The sequence below is a fragment of the Procambarus clarkii genome, chromosome 38, assembly GCF_040958095.1.
Source record: "Procambarus clarkii isolate CNS0578487 chromosome 38, FALCON_Pclarkii_2.0, whole genome shotgun sequence".
In the NCBI taxonomy this organism is placed as follows: domain Eukaryota; kingdom Metazoa; phylum Arthropoda; class Malacostraca; order Decapoda; family Cambaridae; genus Procambarus; species Procambarus clarkii.
The window spans coordinates 32,901,834-32,925,314 of NC_091187.1; the positions used below are offsets into that span (position 1 = coordinate 32,901,834).

The 23,481-nt window shown below is 41.8% G+C and overlaps 1 pseudogene; it reads left to right on the forward strand.

Moving 5' to 3' along the window:
- LOC138372319 (pleckstrin homology domain-containing family A member 3-like) overlaps nucleotides 1–23,481 on the forward strand; it is a 72,075-nt pseudogene that overhangs the window by 12,885 nt on the left and 35,709 nt on the right.

Genomic DNA, 23,481 nt, shown 5'->3' on the forward strand with positions numbered 1-23,481 from the left:
TCTCGCAATTGACTGTATTTACAGAGTAGAACATTCATATTGTTCCAAGGAACTATGATATACACAATGCTAATGTGTCCACTACAAATGATTGTCATAATATTACTTGTTCAATATTTAAGTTATAAACACTGTTTACACTAGCATACTATTTAGTCACATACTCTATTATAGAGTATGACAATCACTGAAGCAGTCCATATAGCACAAGGCAACTTTACATTTCAGTGTACTAGGTACACACAGATTTATATTTTAATTGTATGTTTGAATGTGTTGAAATATATATTACTGTATACCATTTGTTAAAAGAAAAATCCAGAAAATTAGGTGATAGCTGAAACTGAAACACTTACAGTACAGTACTGTACAGTATTTGTAAATCTGTATTTATTTATACTGTATTTATTCAGAAATCGGGATTGTACCTAGAATGATATGATCTTGATTTTTTGGAGACTGCAGTGTGTAGTTGGAGCCTTGTATTATATCTTTAATAAACTTCATTTATTTTACAGAGCAGGAACCAGATAATGTAAAAGCAAAAAAAGTCAGAATTACGATTGACTTGTGACCTTCTGATGAAGCAGGTCTACAGTGTCAAAACAGCAGCCAATAACCCTGATGGACCCGATCTTGAGGTTTGATATATTTATCACTTACTTATTCTGTTCCTATTCAGCATGTGATTGAATTTCTTTTTAAATTTAGAGTACAGTATTTATGTACAATGTTTTTGTATAAACACGGCTTTATTAACACTTGGGCATCATGACGACTTAAGCGCAGTCATTAATTAATACAATACATGCAGTTCAGGCACGATGTCAAAGCAAACAATTAATTTTTGCTTATTCTTGTTAGCAAGTATAAACATTGAGTGAGAGAGTTTAACATTGGGTTGTGAGCTCACGGGCAATGCCCGACCTACCTTGCAGTGTGCTGTGGGTGGCCCTCCGAGCCAGGCAAAGTGTTAAGAGCTAACCTTATAATATTTGTAAATAGTTACATCACTGTCACCCACTTTGTCACTCAAACCACTCGCACACTCGCCTGCTAAAAAATTAACAAAACCCTATGTATTTTTTTGTTGTCCTCATCACCCCCACACACAGCACTCCCCGACACCCCCTCCCTCCCCCCCACACACACAGCACTCCCTAACACCCTCCCCCCACACACATCACTCCCTAACACCCCCTCCCCCCACACACATCACTCCCTAACACCCCCTCCCCCCACACACATCACTCCCTAACACCCCCTCCCCCCCCCCCACACACAGCACTCCCTGACACCCCCTCCCTCCCCCCCCCACACACACAGCACTCCCTAACACCCTCCCCCCACACACATCACTCCCTCCCCCCCCCTCCCCCCACACACATCACTCCCTAACACCCCCCTCCCCCCCCACACACAGCACTCCCTGACACCCCCTCCCCCCACACACAGCACTCCCTGACACCCCCTCCCCCCCCACACACACACACATCACTCCCTAACACCCCCTCCCCCCACACACATCACTCCCTAACACCCCCTCCCCCACACACATCACTCCCTAACACCCCCTCCCCCCACACACGGCACTCCCTAACACACCCTCCCCCCCACACACAGCACTCCCTAACACCCCCACCCTACAGCACTCCCTAACACCCCCCCCCACAGCACTCCCTAACACCCCCCCCCCACAGCACAGCACTCCCTAACACCCCTCCCCCTACAGCACTCCCTAACACCCCCTCCCCCCACACACATCACTCCCTAACACCCCCTCCCCCACACACATCACTCCCTAATACCCCCTCCCCCCACACACGGCACTCCCTAACACACCCTCCCCCCCACACACAGCACTCCCTAACACCCCCCCCCCCCACAGCACTCCCTAACACCCCCCCCCACAGCACTCCCTAGCACCCCCCCCCCACAGCACTCCCTAACACCCCCCCCCCCACAGCACAGCACTCCCTAACACCCCTCCCCCTACAGCACTCCCTAACACCCCCTCCCCCACACACACACTCAGCACTCCCTAACACCCCCCCCCCCACACACACTCAGCACTCCCTAACACCCCCTCCCCCCACTCCCCCCACACACAGCACCAGTATCACTTCCAAAACTGGACAAACCATTGCCACAACAACACACCCTGGGTCAGGGTAGAGAGGAGGGAGAACTACCAAAACCGTCCAGAAGTGACACACAATATGGACAATCATTCATATTTGCAAACATTCAAGGTTTAAAGCCAAAGTCAAGGAATAAAGTTAAGTTCATAAATGGCCTCCTATTAGAGTCAAACTCAATATTTGGGGCATTCACGGAAACTCATACAAAAGATTACATGGATGGTGAAATCTGGATTCCAAATTATAATTTATATGGATGCGATAGAAAAACTAGGTCAAATAGAGGAGTAGGTCTGTATATTAAAGAGGACCTGGTATGCACAGAACTACTAAACTCAACTAATGAGGTGGTAGAGGTACAGTACTTGGAATTAAGGTAGAGAAACTAAACCTAATTATTATTCTAATATATAAACCGCCAGATACGATACAACAGTTGAGGAATTCACAGAGCAGGTGCACAAAATAGAGAACATACTTGATAACCTAGCAAACCCAGCTCCAAATATTATCTTCCTTGTAGATTTCAATTTACGGAGTCTAAGATGGAGAATGGCAAACACAAATATCATAGCAGGGAATGACCTGGGAAATAACCAACCACAGGTCAGAGAACTTTTGAGATTCTGTGACAAATTCTCGCTCAATCAACAGATTACAGAACCAGCTAGGAACGAAAACACACTAGACTTGTTATTCACAAACAATGATGAACTAATCAGAGACATAACAATCTCAGATACTTCATACTCAGACCATAAGCTCATTGAAATGCGAACTAGCATAAATAACGGTAGTAGGTCTAAGAGACCCAACAAGCGAGAAGAAATATTCAATCAATTCAATTTCAACAATAAGAGGATTGACTGGGAAAAAATAAATGTAGACCTTGCAACCATTCAATGGGAGACGGTCTTAAGCGACAAAACTCCCACACAGGGAATAGCTCAACTGACAGCTGAAGCTTACAAGGTCTGCTTGAAGCACGTGCTTGTGAGGAGGGGCAGAAAGAGGACCACTCTAGAAAGAGAACGCAAACGACTGTACAGGAGAAGGAAAAAAATAACGGAAATGCTTCGGCAGACACAACTATCACAAGCAAGGAAAATAAGCCTAAGCAGGGAGATCGAAGAAATAGAACAAACGTTGAAGCGATCATATGAGTCTGAGGAAATGGAATTGGAACAGAGAGCTATACAAGAGATAAGGAAAAATCCGAAATATTTTTTCACATACGCAAAATCAAAATCCAAAACCTCGTCCAGTATTGGACCGTTAATTACAAATGAAGGTACGTACACAGAGGACAACAAAGAGATTAGTGAAATTCTAAGAAGCCAGTATGAGGCTATGTTTAGCACACCAATAAACAACATGAAAGTTGATGACCCAGACAGCTTATTTATGAATGGCATTCAAGCTTCAGATAATATAACGGATATTACCACAAACTCGGAATACTTTGAAAGAGAAAGTGACAATATGCCTATGCACTCAGCTCCTGGGCCTGACTCATGAAATTCAATATTCATAAAGAAATGTAAAGTACCAGTAGCGAGAGCACTCGGCGTAATATGGAGAAAGAGCCTGGATACAGGGGAGATACCAGCAGCACTTAAATCTGCAGATATAGCTCCGTTGCACAAGGGGGGGAGTAAAGCCTTAGCAAAAAATTATAGGCCAGTTGCACTAACATCACACATAATAAAAGTGTTTGAAAGAGTGATTAGGAATCAAATTTCTAGTTTTATGGAAAACAATGAATTGCACAATCCAGGACAACATGGATTTAGAGCGGGAAGATCCTGTCTGTCACAGTTACTCAACCATTATGACAAAATCACAGAAGCCCTAGAAGAAAAGCAAAATGCAGATGTTTTATACACAGACTTTGCAAAGGCGTTCGACAAATGTAACCATGGGGTGATAGCTCACCAAATGAGGTCAATGGGAATAACTGGAAAAGTAGAACGCTGGATACTCAATTTCCTGTCGAACACAACACAGAGTAACAGTCAATCAGATAAAATCGAGTCCAAGCGATGTTAAAAGCTCTGTACCTCAAGGTACAGTCCTTGCACCGCTACTGTTCCTTATTCTCATATCTGATATAGACAAAAATACACGTCACAGCTTTGTGTCGTCCTTTGCAGATGACACAAAAATCAGCATGAAAATTACCTCTGCTGAAGACATTGAAAAACTACAAGCAGATGTCAACAAAGTTTTCGATTGGGCAGCAGAAAATAACAGTATGTTTAACAGTGATAAATTTCAGGTACTCAGGTACGGCAAAAATGAGGATCTGAAACATAATACAGGGTACAAAACACAATCGAATCTTCCCATAGTAGAAAAACAGCATGTCAAGGATTTGGGAATAATGATGGCCGACGATCTAACGTTTAGGGAGCATAACCAAGCAAATATCGCGTCAGCCAGAGAAATGATCGGATGAATTACGAGAACTTTCAAATCCAGGGATCCCATCACAATGGTTGTACTCTTCAAGTCACTTGTGTTGTCCCGTCTCGAGTACTGCTCAGTACTCACTTTCCCCTTCAGAGCAGGAGAGATTGCTGAAATAGAGGGAATACAAAGAACATATACGGCACGCATAGACGAGATAAAACGTCTAAATTATTGGGATCGTCTCAGAGCTCTCCAAATGTACTCTCTAGAAAGGAGACGAGAGTGATACCAAATAATATGCACATGGAAAATACTGGAGGGCCAGGTCCCAAATCTACACAGTAAAATAACAACGTACTGGAGTGAACGATATGGAAGAAAATGCAAGATTGAACCAGTGAAGAGCAGAGGAGCCATAGGCACAATCAGAGAGCACTGTATAAATATCAGAGGTCCACGGTTGTTCAACGTCTTCCCAGCGACTAAAAGAAATATTGCCGGAACAACCGTGGACATCTTCAAAAGAAAACTGGACTGTTTTCTAAGAGAAGTCCCGGATCAGCCGGGCTGTGGTGGGTATGTGGCCCTGGGGCCGCTCCAAGCAACAGCCTGGTGGACCAAACTCTCACAAGTCGAGCCTGGCCTCAGGCCGAGCTTGGGGAGTAGAAGAACTCCCAGAACCCCATCAAGCAGGTATCAAGCAGGTAACCTCCCCGGCCCACAGCACTCCATAACACCCCCCCCCCCCACACACACACAGTTCTCTCTAACAACCCCCCTACACAGCACGCCCTAACACCACTCTTACACAGCACTCCCTAACAACCTCCCCCTTAACAGCATTCCCAAACACTCCCCCCTTACACAGCACTCCCTAACACCCCCCCTACACAGCACTCCCTAACACCCCCCCCTACCCAGCACTCCCTAACACCCCCCTACCCAGCACTTCCTAACACCCCCCTACCCAGCACTCCCTAACACCCCCCTACCCAGCACTCCCTAACACCCCCCTAGCCAGCACTCCCTAACACCCCCCCCCTACCCAGCACTCCCTAACACCCCCCTACCCAGCACTCCCTAACACCCCCCTACACAGCACTCCCTAACAACCCCCCTACACAGCACTCCCTAACACCCCCCTACACAGCACTCCCTAACACCCTCCCCCCTTACATAGCACTCCCTAACACCCCCCTACACAGCACTCCCTAACAACCCCCCTACACAGCACTCCCTAAAACCCCCCTACACAGCACTCCCTAACAACCCCCCTACACAGCACTCCCTAACACCCCCCTACACAGCACTCCCTAACACCCCCCCTACACAGCACTCCCTAACACCCCCTACACAGCACTCCCTAACACCCCCCTACACAGCACTCCCAAACACCCCCCTACACAGCACTCCCTAACACCCATCCCCCCCCTACACAGCACTCCCTAACACCCTCCCTACACAGCACTCTCTAACAACCCCCCTACACAGCACTCCCTTACACCCCCCTACACAGCACTCCCTAACAACCCCCCTACACAGCACTCCCTAACACCCCCCCTACACAGCACTCCCTAACACCCCCCCCTACACAACACTCCCTAACAACCCCCCTACACAGCACTCCCTAACACCCCCCTACACAGCACTCCCTAACAACCCCCCTACACAGCACTCCCTAACACCCCCCCTACACAGCACTCCCTAACACCCCCCTACACAGCACTCCCTAACAACCCCCCTACACAGCACTCCCTAACATCCCCCTACACAGCACTCCCTAACACCCCCCTACACAGCACTCCCTAACACCCCCCCTACACAGCACTCCCTAACACCCCCCCCCCCTACAGAGCACTCCCTAACACCCCCCCTACACAACACTCCGTAACACCCCCCCTACACAGCACTCCCTAACACCCATCCCACCCCTACACAGCACTCCCTAACACCCCCCCCCCTACACAGCACTCCCTAACACCCCCCCTACACAGCACTCCCTAACACCCCCCTACACAGCACTCCCTAACACCCCCCCCCTACACAGCACTCCCTAACACCCCCACTACACAGCACTCCCTAACACCCCCCCCCCTACACAGCACTCCCTAACACCCCCTACACAGCACTCCCTAACACCCCCCCCTACACAGCACTCCCTAACACCCCCCCTACACAGCACTCCCTAACACCCCCCTGCACAGCACTCCCTAACACCCCCCCTACACAGCACTCCCTAACACCCCCCCCTACACAGCACTCCCTAACACCCCCCTTCACAGCACTCCCTAACACCCATCCCCCCCTACACAGCATTCCCTAACACCCCCCCCTACAAAGCACTCCCTAACACCCCCCTACACAGCACTCCCTAACACCCCCCTACACAGCACTCCCTAACACCCATCCCCCCCTACACAGCACTCCCTAACACCCCCCCCTAAACAGCACTCCCTAATACCCCCCCTACACAGCACTCCCTAACACCCCCCCTACACAGCACTCCCTGACACCCCCCCTACACAGCACTCCCTAACACCCCCCCTACACAGCACTCCCTAACACCCCCCTACACAGCACTCCCTAACACCCCCCCTACACAGCACTCCCTAACACCCCCCCTACACAGCACTCCCTAAAACCCCCCCTACACAGCACTCCCTAACACCCATCCCCCCCTTACACAGCACTCCCTAACACCCCCCCCTACACAGCACTCCCTAACACCCCCCTACACAGCACTCCCTAACACCCCCCCCTACACAGCACTCCCTAACACCCCCCTACACAGCACTCCCTAACACCCATCCCCCCCCTAAAACAGCACTCCCTAACACCCCCCCTACACAGCACTCCCTAACAACCCCCCTACACAGCACTCCCTAACACCCCCTACACAGCACTCCCTAACACCCCCCTACACAGCACTCCCTAACAACCCCCCCCCCCTTACACAGCACTCCCTAACACCCTCCCTACACAGCACTCCCTAACACCCCCCCTACACAGCACTCCCTAACACCCCCCTACACATCACTCCCTAACACCCCCCCCTACACAGCACTCCCTAACACCCCCCCTACACAGCACTCCCTAACACCCCCCCCCACACAGCACTCCCTAACACCCCCCAGTACACAGCACTCCCTAACACTCATCCCCCCCTAACACCCCCCCCTACACAACACACCCTAACACCCCCCTACACAGCACTCCCTAACACCCCCCCTACACAGCACTCCCTAACACCCCCCTACACAGCACTCCCTAACACCCATCCCCCCCTACACAGCACTCCCTAACACCCCCCCCCCCTACACAGCACTCCCTAACACCAGTAGTAGGGATGACATCTCACAGACGATATTTTTTTTTTGGCCAGAGAACCCGGGTGAGTCGTATGACTCACAGACGATATTTTGTTTCTGGGAAATATCGTCTGTGAGTCTTGGGGGTTTTCAGGCAAATTTGGGGAGTCACAGATTTGGAAGTAAGGAATTCTTTGAGAAAAATAATTTCCGAGATCTTAGAAGTTTGTTAAGCATTCTTATGATGAAAATAAGTAGGAAAATCTTAAGAAAAGTTTTAGAAAAAATCGTGTTTGTGTCACAGCATTTCCAGGTAAACTCTATGGACAACCTTTGCCCGTTTTCAATCACACATTTGTAAAAGGACCATTTTCAGAGAATATTGTCTTAGATGTTTTGTTAAGGAAAACAGACAACTTAGCCATAACATTTAGTTTTATATCCATTTACGGCTATTTCACCTGTAAAGACCAAATTGAACAGAGCCCAGTTATAGCCAGAATTTCGTCAGAGACTATTTTATACCTAAAAATGAACAGAGTCAACTTTGTGAGCAAAATTAGTCAGAGACAGTTTTAAGCTCATATTTCATCAGAGTCCAATTATCAACAGAAATTCGCTAGAGTCTACTTTGAGAGCAAAATTCGTCAGAGACAGTTTTAAGCTCATATTTCATCAGAGTCCAATTATCAACAGAAATTCGCTAGAGTCTACTTTGAGAGCAAAATTCGTCAGAGACAGTTTTAAGCTCATATTTCATCAGAGTCCAATTATCAACAGAAATTTGCCAGAGTCTACTTTGAGAGCAAAATTAGTCAGAGACAGTTTTAAGCTCATATTTCATCAGAGTCCAATTATCAACAGAAATTCGCCAGAGTCTACTTTGAGAGCAAAATTCGTCAGAGACAGTTTTAAGCTCACATTTCATCAGAGTCCAATTATCAACAGAAATTCGCCAGAGTCTACTTTGAGAGCAAAATTAGTCAGAGACAGTATTTAGCTCATATTTCATCAGAGTCCAATTATCAACAGAAATTCGCCAGAGTCTACTTTGAGAGCAAAATTAGCCAGAGACAGTTTTAAGCTCATATTTCATCAGAGTCCAATTATCAACAGAATTTTGCGAGAGTCTACTTTGAGAGCAAAATTAGTCAGAGACAGTTTTAAGCTCATATTTCATCAGAGTCCAATTATCAACAGAAATTCGCCAGAGTCTACTTTGAGAGCAAAATTAGTCAGAGACAGTTTTAAGCTCATATTTCATCAGAGTCCAATTATCAACAGAAATTCGCCAGAGTCTACTTTGAGAGCAAATTTCATCAGTGTCCTGTAATCTGTGAAAATTTGACAGAGTCCATTTTATACCCAATTTTCGTCAGAGTCCAGTTTATGCTCAAATTCGCCAGAGTCTACTTTAATAGCAAAATTCATCGGAGTCCAGTTCTTGATCAATATTAATCAGAGTCCAATTAAAGACCCAAATTTGACAGAGACCACATTTTCGCTACTAGCAGTCCAATCCCCCTGAAATTTTAAACAGTCATATTTCAGACGTAGTAAATAAGATCAAGTCAGTTACTGAGCTCCAGCTCTTGTCCCCCTGTATTTGCATATTTTCTCTATATTCAGCTGTGTTCTTCACATTTTTTCCATGTTTTCTGTGTTCATTCCATGTTCTACAAATGTTCACAGCATGCTCAGTTCAAATTTTTTCTGCCGTTTTCCCCGTATGTTCACTATGTTCTTTGTCATATTTTCATGTGCATCATATGTTCTCTGTATAACTTTTATACTCAATATTCATGTTCTCAATGTTCTTAGCTTGTTCTTCACATGTTCAGTGTTCATTCTTTGTATTCCCTATGTTCCTTATCATGTCTTCATATTCTCTATAAGTTCATATTCCCTGCATGTTCACTCTATTCATCAACTTTTTCTTACATGTTTTCTGTGTTCACCGTATGTTCACTTTGTTCATTCCCTTACTTAACCTCAATTTTTTTTTATGTTCTTTGTTTCTTCCATTCACTAACTAGTTCTTTGTCAATTAATATTATACTGCATTACAGTTCCCTCAACAATTTTAGTCACCAAGTTTTATTTTCAAAACTATGTCAAAGTAATTCTCGTTGTCAACTGAATAGTTCTACCAACCCCGTTCTTAAACAAATCTACACTTTATTCAGTTCCAAATTTACAAAAGACAAACCTTTCTTGTAACTTCTTAACTAAAAATCTTTCGCCAATCAACTGAAACATAGTCACTTTCCTCATTTCTCAACTAACTTATTATCCAATCAACCAAAAATTGTCAAAGGAATCTTTCCAACACTGTTCATAACTAAACTTATTCCCTAGTCATCAGAAAATAACCGTGTTCTTCATGTTTCATTGTCATTTCATAACTAAAATTATCCGCCAATCATCAGAAAAGTCATGTTCATCATGTTTTGTCTTTTGCTCAACTAAAAGTATTCATCGGTCAACTAAAAATAGTTACTTCATCATGTTTCCTTGTCATTTCTTAACTGAAATATCACTTCTCTCATCTGAAAATATTCAGGATTAATCTCATTCAACACCGTTCTTAACTAAAACAATTTTTCGCTTAGCTAAAAATTGTCAAAGGAATCTTTTCAGCACTGTTCATAACTAACTTTATCCATCGTCAAGTAAGAAAATATAGTCAAAGATATCTATCATCGTCGTTCTTAACTGACATTTATACTTTGTAGAGCACTAAAAATAGTCAAATGTAACTTTTTCAACACTTTCGTAACTAAAATTATATGTCGCTAAGTAAGAAAAAATAGTCAAATGTAACTTTTTCAGCACTTTCGTAAAATTATATGTCGTTAAGTAAGGAAAATAGTCAAAGGTGCTCTCCGTAACACCAAAGTTACTCTTCGAGAAATCAAAGACACTCTTCAATACATCAAGGACTTACTCAAAGACACCAAAGTTACACTCTAAGACATCCTTCGAGACATCAAAGACATCCTTTAAGACTTCAAAGGCACTCTTCGAGATATCAAAAGACACTCTCAAACATTCAAAAATTTACTCGCATCCTCAAAGTTATTCTCAGAGTCATCAAAAAGTTAATCTCAGTCATCAAAATGCTATTCTCTAAGTAGCCTTTCATTCATCAGAGAAACTTTCTAAGACATCTTCGTTCATCAAAGTTAATCTCAGAGTTAACAAAGGTAATCTCTAACTCACTTTCGTTCAACATATTAATTCGCTAAGTCTTCAAAGTTATTCTCTAAGACAACAAAGTCTTTCTCAGAGCTATCAAACTTGTTCTCAAAGTCATCAAAGTTATTCACAGAGTCATCAAAGTTAATCTAAGACATCATTTTTCATCAAAGATATTCTCTCTATTGATGGTTATCAATGTTCTTCTCTAAGACATAAAAGTTATTCTCAGAGTCACCTTCGTTCTTCAGAGAAACTTTCCAAAACATCTTTGTTCATCAAGTTATTCTCGGAGTCATCAAAAGGTATTCTCTAACTCACTTTTGGTCATTAAAGTTAATTTCTATGTTATAAAAGTTTGTCTCAGAGACATCTAAAGTTAATCTTAGAGTTATCAAATGTAATCTCTAACTCACTTTTGTTCATCAAAGTTGATCTCAGAGTTAACAAAGGTAATCTCTAACTCACTCTCGTTCATCAAAGTTGTTTCAAAGACATCAAAGTTAATCTCAGAGTTATCCAAAGATATTCTCATGTCCACAAAAGTTATTCCAAGAGACGTCAAAGTTAATCTCAGACATCTTCGTTCATAAAAGTTATTCTCAGAGACATCTAAAGTTATTCTCTAAGACATCAAAGTTATTCTAAGAGCTATCAAAAGTTATTCTCAGTCATGATATGTTATTCTCTAAGTAACCTTCCATTCATCAAAGACATTCTCTAAGTCCTGAAAGTTATTCTCTAAGACAGCAAAGTTATTCTCAGAGTCATCAAAGTTATTCTCTATGTCATCAAAAGTTATTCTCTGAGCTAACAAAATACTACTCATGTTCTCAGAAGTCATTCTCAAACTCATCAAAGTTATTCTCAGAGTCATCAAAAGTTGTTCTCTAAGACATCAATGTTGTTATCTACGACATCAAAGATGTTCTGTAAATCATAAAAGTTAAACTTTAAGTCACCTTCGTTTATTAGAGAAACTTTCCAATCCATATTCGTTGACCAGAGTTATTCTCAGAGTCATCAAAGCGATCTCTAATTCATCTTCGTTCTCCAAAATGTTGTTCTCTAAGACACCTTCATTCATCAAAGAAACTCTCCTTCTTCCATCATGTTATTCTTTAAGACATCTCCAGTCATAAAATTTTCTCCAAAATGTAACTAGCTCAGCTTTTCATACCAAACCTGCACATCTGTTAAAACATATTTTCTTAGTCACTTTACCCTAAAACTGTTCTCAGAACTACACTGCCCAAATCCTACGTAACCTATCCTCTCCACCCAATGTTACTTAGTAAACTTAACCTGCATAACCTAACTTTACCTATCTTATCTTACCTAACCTAACCTAACTTTACCTATCTTACCTAACCTAACCTAACTTATCCTGCTTAACCTAACTTACCTATCTTACCTATCGTACCTAACTTTTCCTATCTTACCTAACTTAACCTGCATAACCTAACTTTACCTATCCTAACATAACTTACCTTACCTTACCTATCTTACCTAACTTTACCTATTTTACCTAACTTACCTACATTACCTAACTTAACCTGCTTAACCTAACTTACCTACATTACCTAACTTAACCTGCTTAACTTAACTTACCTTACCTTACCTATCTTACCTAACTTACCTACATTACCTAACTTAACTTAACCTGCTTAACCTAACTTACATACATTACCTAACTTAACCTGCATAACCTAACCTGCTTAACTTAACTTACCTTACTTTACCTTACCTATCTTACCTAACTTACCTGACTTAACCTAACTTATCCTGCTTAACCTAACTTACCTACATTTACCTAACTTAACCTGCCTAACCTAACTTTACCTACCCTAACTTAACTTACCTACATTACCTAACTTAACCTGCATAACCTAACCTGCTTAACTTAACTTACCTTACCTATCTTACCTAACTTACCTTACCTTACCTAACTAAACCTAACTTATTTAACTTATCTTACCTATCCTAACGTAACCTAACTTGCTTTACCTAACTTAATCTTACATTCCCAAACTGATGTATCCTAACTTATCTAGTCAAACCAGACATGATTTAACTTACATAATTATTCCTTCTTGTCTTTTGTGTTTCGTCAATCATTGTCTCATATTCATTTACTCATTTCATTAGTTAATTTCTCAAATGGTCACTTTTGCATTTCAAGTGCTATTTGTTAGAGATTGGATATTTAAGCATTTCAAAGAATTTTTGTTATATATGGGCATTTACTCATTTCATTAGTTAATTTCTCAAATGGTCACTTATGCATTTCAAGTGCTATTTGTTAGAGATTGGATATTTAAGCATTTCAAAGAATTTTTGTTATATATGGGCATTTACTCATTTCAAGGGATAATTTCTCAAATGGACGTTTTTGCATTTCAAGGGTTATTTGTTAAAGTTCATCAAGTTGCCCATAAGTTGTATTTATTATGTTTGTTATCATTTATTCTTATTCCGGTCGGTCGGAGGGAGCCGGTCGGCCGAGCGGACAGCACGCTGGACTTGTGATCCTGTGGTCCTGGGTTCGATCCCAGGCGCCGGCGAGAAACAATGTGCAGAGTTTCTTTCACCCTATGCCCCTGTTACCTAGCAGTAAAATAGGTACCTGGGTGTTAGTCAGCTGTCACGGGCTGCTTCCTGGGGGTGGAGGCCTGGTCGAGGACCGGGCCGCAGGGACACTAAAGCCCCGAAATCATCTCAAGATAACCTTCCCCAACCCCTTAACCTAACCTCTTGTAATCGTAGTGTATTTAGTAGGTTCTATCATATGTTCTTATTCCCCAACCCTTTAACCTAACCTTGCAGATGTAGTTTTGTTTCTCCTTTTTGTATATTTTTACCCAAACCCACCATCCCACTTAACCTTCTTTCCTTCTTTTACTTTAATTCTCCTACTCCTTCTAACCCTCCTTTTCTATCTCTCTCCCTTATTCTCTCTCTTCCTCCCCCTCTCTCTCCCTCATTTGCTCAAATGCTCTCTTGTTTCTCAAATTCAAGTCTTAATGCTCCCATTCTCACACCCTCACTCTCATTCACTTAGTTTTTCTTTTTCTCAAATTCAAGTCTTAGTGCTCCCATGCCCACACTCTCTCTCATTCTCTCTTCTTTGGTCCCATTTTCTTCCGCCCCCTCTCTCTTACTCCTTGCTCTTCTTTCATGCTCTCACTCCCTTGAGCTCTTGTTTCTCAATTTCAAGTCTTAATAGATCTGATTCTTTACTATTGTAATTTTTATTATTACTATGATAAAGAATGAACTTATATGTGAAAACAAAGTAAAAGAAGGAAAGAAGGTTTGGGCAAAAATATACAAAAAGGAGAAACAAAACTACATCTGAAAGGTTAGGTTAAAGGGTTGGGGAATAAGAACATATGATAGAACCTACTAAATACACTACGATTACAAGAGGTTAGGTTAAGGGGTTGGGGAATAAGAATAAATGATAACAAACATAATAAATACAACTTATGGGCAACTTGATGAACTTTAACAAATAACCCTTGAAATGCAAAAACGTCCATTTGAGAAATTATCCCTTGAAATGAGTAAATGCCCATATATAACAAAAATTCTTTGAAATGCTTAAATATCCAATCTCTAACAAATAGCACTTGAAATGCATAAGTGACCATTTGAGAAATTAACTAATGAAATGAGTAAATGCCCATATATAACAAAAATTCTTTGAAATGCTTAAATATCCAATCTCTAACAAATAGCACTTGAAATGCAAAAGTGACCATTTGAGAAATTAACTAATGAAATGAGTAAATGAATATGAGACAATGATTGACGAAACACAAAAGACAAGAAGGAATAATTATGTAAGTTAAATCATGTCTGGTTTGACTAGATAAGTTAGGATACATCAGTTTGGGAATGTAAGATTAAGTTAGGTAAAGCAAGTTAGGTTACGTTAGGATAGGTAAGATAAGTTAAATAAGTTAGGTAAGGTAAGGTAAGTTAGGTAAGATAGGTAAGGTAAGTTAAGTTAAGCAGGTTAGGTTATGCAGGTTAAGTTAGGTAATGTAGGTAAGTTAAGTTAGGGTAGGTAAAGTTAGGTTAGGCAGGTTAAGTTAGGTAAATGTAGGTAAGTTAGGTTAAGCAGGATAAGTTAGGTTAAGTCAGGTAAGTTAGGTAAGATAGGTAAGGTAAAGTAAGGTAAGTTAAGTTAAGCAGGTTAGGTTATGCAGGTTAAGTTAGGTAATGTAGGTAAGTTAGGTTAAGCAGGTTAAGTTAAGTTAGGTAATGTATGTAAGTTAGGTTAAGCAGGTTAAGTTAAGTTAGGTAATGTAGGTAAGATAGGTAAGGTAAGTTAAGTTAAGCAGGTTAGGTTATGCAGGTTAAGTTAGGTAATGTAGGTAAGTTAGGTTAAGCAGGTTAAGTTAAGTTAGGTAATGTAGGTAAGTTAGGTAAAATAGGTAAAGTTAGGTAAAATAGGTAAGGTAAGGTAAGTTATGTTAGGATAGGTAAAGTTAGGTTATGCAGGTTAAGTTAGGTAAGATAGGTAAAGTTAGGTACGATAGGTAAGTTAGGTTAAGCAGGATAAGTTAGGTTAGGTTAAGTAAGATAGGTAAAGTTAGGTTAGGTTAGGTAAGATAGGTAAGGTAAGGTAAGATAGGTAAAGTTAGGTTATGCAGGTTAAGTTTACTAAGTAACATTGGGTGGAGAGGATAGGTTACGTAGGATTTGGGCAGTGTAGTTCTGAGAACAGTTTTAGGGTAAAGTGACTAAGAAAATATGTTTTAACAGATGTGCAGGTTTGGTATGAAAAGCTGAGCTAGTTACATTTTGGAGAAAATTTTATGACTGGAGATGTCTTAAAGAATAACATGATGGAAGAAGGAGAGTTTCTTTGATGAATGAAGGTGTCTTAGAGAACAACTTTTTGGAGAACGAAGATGAATTAGAGATCGCTTTGATGACTCTGAGAATAACTCTGGTCAACGAATATGGATTGGAAAGTTTCTCTAATGAACGAAGGTGACTTAAAGATTAACTTTTATGATTTACAGAACATCTTTGATGTCGTAGATAACAACATTGATGTCTTAGAGAACAACTTTTGATGACTCTGAGAATAACTTTGATGAGTTTGAGAATGACTTCTGAGAACATAAGTAGTATTTTGTTAGCTCAGAGAATAACTTTTGATGACATAGAGAATAACTTTGATGACTCTGAGAATAACTTTGCTGTCTTAGAGAATAACTTTCAGGACTTAGAGAATGTCTTTGATGAATGGAAGGTTACTTAGAGAATAACATATCATGACTGAGAATAACTTTTGATAGCTCTTAGAATAACTTTGATGTCTTAGAGAATAACTTTAGATGTCTCTGAGAATAACTTTTATGAACGAAGATGTCTGAGATTAACTTTGACGTCTCTTGGAATAACTTTTGTGGACATGAGAATATCTTTGGATAACTCTGAGATTAACTTTGATGTCTTTGAAACAACTTTGATGAACGAGAGTGAGTTAGAGATTACCTTTGTTAACTCTGAGATCAACTTTGATGAACAAAAGTGAGTTAGAGATTACATTTGATAACTCTAAGATTAACTTTAGATGTCTCTGAGACAAACTTTTATAACATAGAAATTAACTTTAATGACCAAAAGTGAGTTAGAGAATACCTTTTGATGACTCCGAGAATAACTTGATGAACAAAGATGTTTTGGAAAGTTTCTCTGAAGAACGAAGGTGACTCTGAGAATAACTTTTATGTCTTAGAGAAGAACATTGATAGTTTAGAGAGAATATCTTTGATGAAAAATGATGTCTTAGATTAACTTTGATGACTCTGTGAATAACTTTGATGACTTTGAGAACAAGTTTGATAGCTCTGAGAAAGACTTTGTTGTCTTAGATATTAACTTTGATGTCTCGAAGGATGTCTTAGAGTGTAACTTTGGTGTCTTTGAGTAAGTCCTTGATGTATTGAAGAGTGTCTTTGACTTCTCGAAGAGTAACTTTGGTGTTACGGAGAGCACCTTTGACTATTTTCCTTACTTAACGACATATAATTTTACGAAAGTGCTGAAAAAGTTACATTTGACTATTTTTTCTTACTTAGCGACATATAATTTTAGTTACGAAAGTGTTGAAAAAGTTACATTTGACTATTTTTAGTGCTCCACAAAGTATAAATGTCAGTTAAGAACGATGATGATAGATATCTTTGACTATATTTTCTTACTTGACGATGGATAAAGTTAGTTATGAACAGTGCTGAAAAGATTCCTTTGACAATTTTTAGCTAAGCGAAAGGTTGTTTTAGTTAAGAACGGTGTTGAATGAGATTAATCCTGACTATTTTCAGATGAGAGAAGTGATATTTCAGTTAAGAAATGACAAGGAAACATGATGAAGTAACTATTTTTAGTTGACCGATGAATACTTTTAGTTGAGCAAAAGACAAAACATGATGAACATGACTTTTCTGATGATTGGCGGATAATTTTAGTTATGAAATGACAATGAAACATGAAGAACACGGTTATTTTCTGATGACTAGGGAATAAGTTTAGTTATGAACAGTGTTGGAAAGATTCCTTTGACAATTTTTGGTTGATTGGATAATAAGTTAGTTGAGAAATGAGGAAAGTGACTATGTTTCAGTTGATTGGCGAAAGATTTTTAGTTAAGAAGTTACAAGAAAGGTTTGTCTTTTGTAAATTTGGAACTGAATAAAGTGTAGATTTGTTTTAGAACGGGGTTGGTAGAACTATTAAGTTGACAACGAGAATTACTTTGACATAGTTTTGAAAATAAAACTTGGTGACTAAAATTGTTGAGGGAACTGTAATGCAGTATAATATTATTTGACAAAGAACTAGTTAGTGAATGGAAGAAACAAAGAACATAAAAAAAAATTGAGGTTAAGTAAGAGAATGAACACAGTGAACATACGGTGAACACAGAAAACATGTAAGAAAAAGTTGATGAATAGAGTGAACATGCAGGGAATATGAACTTATAGAGAATATGAAGACATGATAAGGAACATAGGGAATACAAAGAATGAACACTGAACATGTGAAGAACAAGCTAAGAACATTGAGAACATGAATATTGAGTATAAAAGTTATACAGAGAACATATGATGCACATGAAAATATGACAAAGAACATAGTGAACATACGGGGAAAACGGCAGAAAAAATTTGAACTGAGCATGCTGTGAACATTTGTAGAACATGGAATGAACACAGAAAACATGGAAAAAATGTGAAGAACACAGCTGAATATAGAGAAAATATGCAAATACAGGGGGACAAGAGCTGGAGCTCAGTAACTGACTTGATCTTATGTAGTACGTCTGAAATATGACTGTTTAAAATTTCAGGGGGATTGGACTGCTAGTAGCGAAAATGTGGTCTCTGTCAAATTTGGGTCTTTAATTGGACTCTGATTAATTTCGATCATGAACTGGACTCTGATGAATTTCGATCAAGAACTGGACTCTGATGAATTTTGCTATTAAAGTAGACTCTGGCGAATTTGAGCATAAACTGGACTCTGACGAAAATTGGGTATAAAATGGACTCTGTCAAATTTTCACAGATTACAGGACACTGATGAAATTTGCTCTCAAAGTAGACTCTGGCGAATTTCTGTTGATAATTAAACTCTGATGAAATATGAGCTTAAAACTGTCTCTGACTAATTTTGCTCTCAAAGTAGACTCTGGCGAATTTCTGTTGATAATTGGACTCTGATGAAATATGAGCTTAAAACTGTCTCTGGCTAATTTTGCTCTCAAAGTAGACTCTGGCGAATTTCTGTTGATAATTGGACTCTGATGAAATATGAGCTTAAAACTGTCTCTGACGAATTTTGCTCTCAAAGTAGACTCTGGCGAATTTCTGTTGATAATTGGACTCTGATGAAATATGAGCTTAAAACTGTCTCTGACTAATTTTGCTCACAAAGTGGACTCTGTTCATTTTTAGGTAAAAATAGTCTCTGACGAAATTCTGGCTATAACTGGGCTCTGTTCAATTTGGTCTTTACAGGTGAAATAGCCGTAAATGGATATAAAACTAAATGTTATGGCTAAGTTGTCTGTTTTCCTTAACAAAACATCTAAGACAATATTCTCTGAAAATGGTCCTTTTACAAATGTGTGATTGAAAACGGGCAAAGGTTGTCCATAGAGTTTACCTGGAAATGCTCTGACACAAACACGATTTTTTCTAAAACTTTTCTTTAAGATTTTCCTACTTATTTTCATCATAAGAATGCTTAACAAACTTCTAAGATCTCGGAAATTATTTTTCTCATAAGAATTCCTTACTTCCAAATCTGTGACTCCCCAAATTTGCCTGAAAACCCCCAAGACTCACAGACGATATTTCCCAGAAACAAAATATCGTCTGTGAGTCGTACGACTCACAGGGGTCCTCTGGCCAAAAAAAAATATCGTCTGTGAGATGTCATCCCTACTACTAACACCCCCCCTACACAGCACTCCCTAACACCCCCCTACACAGCACTCCCTAACACCCCCCCCCTACACAGCACTCCCTAACACCCCCCCCTACACAGCACTCCCTAACACCCCCCCTACACAGCACTCCCTAACACCCCCTACACAGCACTCCCTAACACCCCCCCTACACAGCACTCCCTAACACCCCCCCTACACAGCACTCCCTAACACCCCCCTACGCAGCACTCCCTAACACCCCCCCCCTACACAGCACTCCCTAACACCCCCCCTACACAGCACTCCCTAACACCCCCCTACACAGCACTCCCTAACACCCATCCCCCCCTACACAGCACTCCCTAACACCCCCCTACACAGCACTCCCTAACACCCCCCCCTACACAGCACTCCCTAACACCCCCCCTACACAGCACTCCCTAACACCCCCCCTACACAGCACTCCCTAACACCCATCCCCCCCTACACAGCTCTCCCTAACACCCCCCCTACACAGCACTCCCTAACACCCCCCTACACAGCACTCCCTAACACCCCCTACACGGCACTCCCTAACACCCATCCCCCCCTACACAGCACTCCCTAACACCCCCCCTACACAGCACTCCCTAACACCCCCCCTACACAGCACTCCCTAACACCCCCCCTACACAGCACTCCCTAACACCCCCCCTACACAGCACTCCCTAACACCCATCCCCCCCTACACAGCACTCCCTAACACCCCCCCCTATACAGCACTCCCTAACACCCCCCTACACAGCACTCCCTAACACCCCCCTACACAGCACTCCCTAACACCCCCCCCTACACAGCACTCCCTAACACCCCCCCTACACAGCACTCCCTAACACCCCCCCTACACAGCACTCCCTAACACCCATCCCCCCCTACACAGCACTCCCTAACACCCCCCCCCTACACAGCACTCCCTAACACCCCCCCCCTACACAGCACTCCCTAACACCCCCCCCCTACACAGCACTCCCTAACACCCCCCCCCTACACAGCACTCCCTAACACCCATCCCCCCCTACACAGCACTCCCTAACATCCCCCCCTTACACAGCACTCCCTAACACCCCCCCTACACAGCACTCCCTAACACCTCCGCTACACAGCACTCCCTGACACCCCCCCCCCCTACACAGCACTCCCTAACACCCCCCCTGTCATGTTCACAGAAAATGGTACCATCCGTTTTCTATGTGCGGCGGCTGGGACGCCAGAGAGAGAGAAGGTAAACAATAGAGCGTACAGGACGCCCGCCAAGCTTGGTAGCTACTAGTCATGTAATCATATTAAGTATTAAAGTCAGTAACCAAGTCATGACTTTACATCAACCCTACAACCAAGACTTCCTCAGTAACACACAAACACCACATTGGCGACGAGGATGAACTGTGAACGCAGGTATTTGTTCAGTTTCAAACACAAGGGAGAAGCATGCTGCCTGGAGGAGGAAGAGAAGCTGTGAGCGCCATACCCGATGCTGTATGCTAACCGATGCTGTGTGCTAACCAATGCTGTGTGCTAAACGATGCTGTGTGCTAACCAATGCTGTGTGCTACCCAAGCTGTGTGCTACCCAAGCTGTGCTGAAGAAACTGTGTACTGAGGAATCTGCCGACGTTGTGTTCGAAACGACGCATTGATGTGTACAAAACCTGATGTTTTGGTTACGAAACGACGCTTCGTGCTACAAAATTCATCACACTGAACTGACTGCTGTACCAACTGCTGTACCAACTGCTGCACCAACTGCTGTACCAACTGCTGCTGTACCAACTGCTGCTGTACCAACTGCTGCTGTACCAACTGCTGTGCTGCTGCTGTGAGTAGGAACAACACATGTACACAAGGGCTAGGTAAGAAGTCAGTTGCTGCTATATTGTGCACTGTTGTGAACTTTTGCATTAAAATGCTTGTGTGCTTTGCAAAATTAAAGTAATTACAGTGAATTCTTGACTAACATATACAGTGCAGTAAGTGTTTAATATTCTGAGGAACATTTAAGTGATAAGTTACATTTATTCAGTAAAAATGGCAAATATACCTCAGTTTCCTGCATTTGATCCTGACTGTGACCAGACAAACCTGTCACAGAGGTGGGTCAAATGGCTTAAAAAGTTTGAAAATTTGTTGATAGTTTCTGACATCAAAAGTGCTGAAAGAAAGCGTGCCTTTCTACTTCATTATGCAGGTGATAGAGTTTGTGACATCTTTGACACACTGAAAGACACTGGTGGTGCCAAAGATTATGACACTGCCAAAGCCAAACTAACAGAGCATTTCAAACCAAGGCAAAATACTGCTATGGAAATTATGCATTTCAGGAGAGCAAAACAACTCTCTAATGAAACTGTGGATCAATACCACACACGTCTGCAGGGTTTAGCAGCCCATTGTGAGTTTGCTGATGTTGACAAAGAAATCAAACAGCAAATAATTGAAACATGCACATCTACACGTCTTCGTCGAAGAGCTCTAGAACTTGTTGATGATGACAGTTCTCTTACCAAGATACTGGATATTGCTCGTCGAATGGAAGATGCTGCACGTGATGCTCGTGTCATGGAGTGCAGTGCCAACAACGGTTCTGCCACTGTTACTAACAGTGATGAGGTATGTAAGGTTCAGGGAGGACATCGTAATCAAAGAAGATATCATGCCAAACCTAACAGTAAATTGAGCCGAGAACCACGTCACAACTGGGGTCAAGGAACAAGACTCAAGCAGTCACAACGACCCACATCAGAGGGTGTCAACAATAAATGTTACAATTGTGGAGGAGACTACCCACACCAAGATAATGTTTGTTACTCAATACTCAGTTACAAGACTTCAACCAAATTGGGGCTACTTCAGCTTTCTAATGCTGTAGCAGTGGAATCTGCAAACAATGTTGATGGTATTGTTGCTGAATTTTCGGATCGATTTAAATCCATAGGTTGTTATACTGATAGCAAAGTACATCTGCATATCAACCCAGATGTAATTCCAGTTGCCCAACCACATCGCCGACAACCATTCCATACTCGCAAGAAAGTCGATGCTGAACTGGATAGGCTGATAGAACTAGATATCATTGAACCAGTAACAGGCCCAACACCATGGGTAAGCCCAATTGTCACTCCACCAAAGCCGAAGAATCCAGATGAGATACGCATTTGTGTGGACATGCGTGTTCCCAACAAGGCAATAATGCGTGAACGCCATCCTACACCCACTGTAGATGATATGATCTACCGCTTGAATGGTGCAACTGTATTCAGCAAGTTAGATTTAAACAAGGGCTATCATCAGCTTGAACTTGATGATGAGAGTCGCTTCATCACAACGTTTACGACACATCGAGGTCTGTATAGGTACAAGCGCCTGAGTTTTGGTATTAACAGTGCTGCCGAGGTATTCCAGCACATCATCAGCCAGGTATTGCAAGATATACCTAATGCTGACAACATGTCTGATGACATCATTGTTTATGGCCGTACCCAAGCTGAACACGACAAAGCTCTTCGTGCAACATTGCAACGCTTACGAGAAAAGAATTTGACGCTAAGCCGAGCAAAGTGTGAGTTCAATCAACATAAAATTGAATTCTTTGGACATGTACTTAGTGACAAAGGTCTGTCTCCAGATCCTAAGAAAGTTGCAGATATCAAGAATGCTGCACCTCCTTCAACGTCCACTGAAGTACATAGTTTTCTGGGAATGGCAAACTACTGTTCTCGCTTCATTCCAGATTTTGCTACCATTACAAAGCCTCTACGTGAGCTCCTGAAGAAAAATGCATCATGGTACTGGAGCGATATCGAGCAAAATGCATTTGATGCTGTGAAAGATGCACTAGTAGAGAATGCGACTGCTGCATACTTTGATCCATCAATGGACACTGAGTTAACGGTGGATGCTAGTCCTGTTGGATTAGGTGCTGTTTTAGCCCA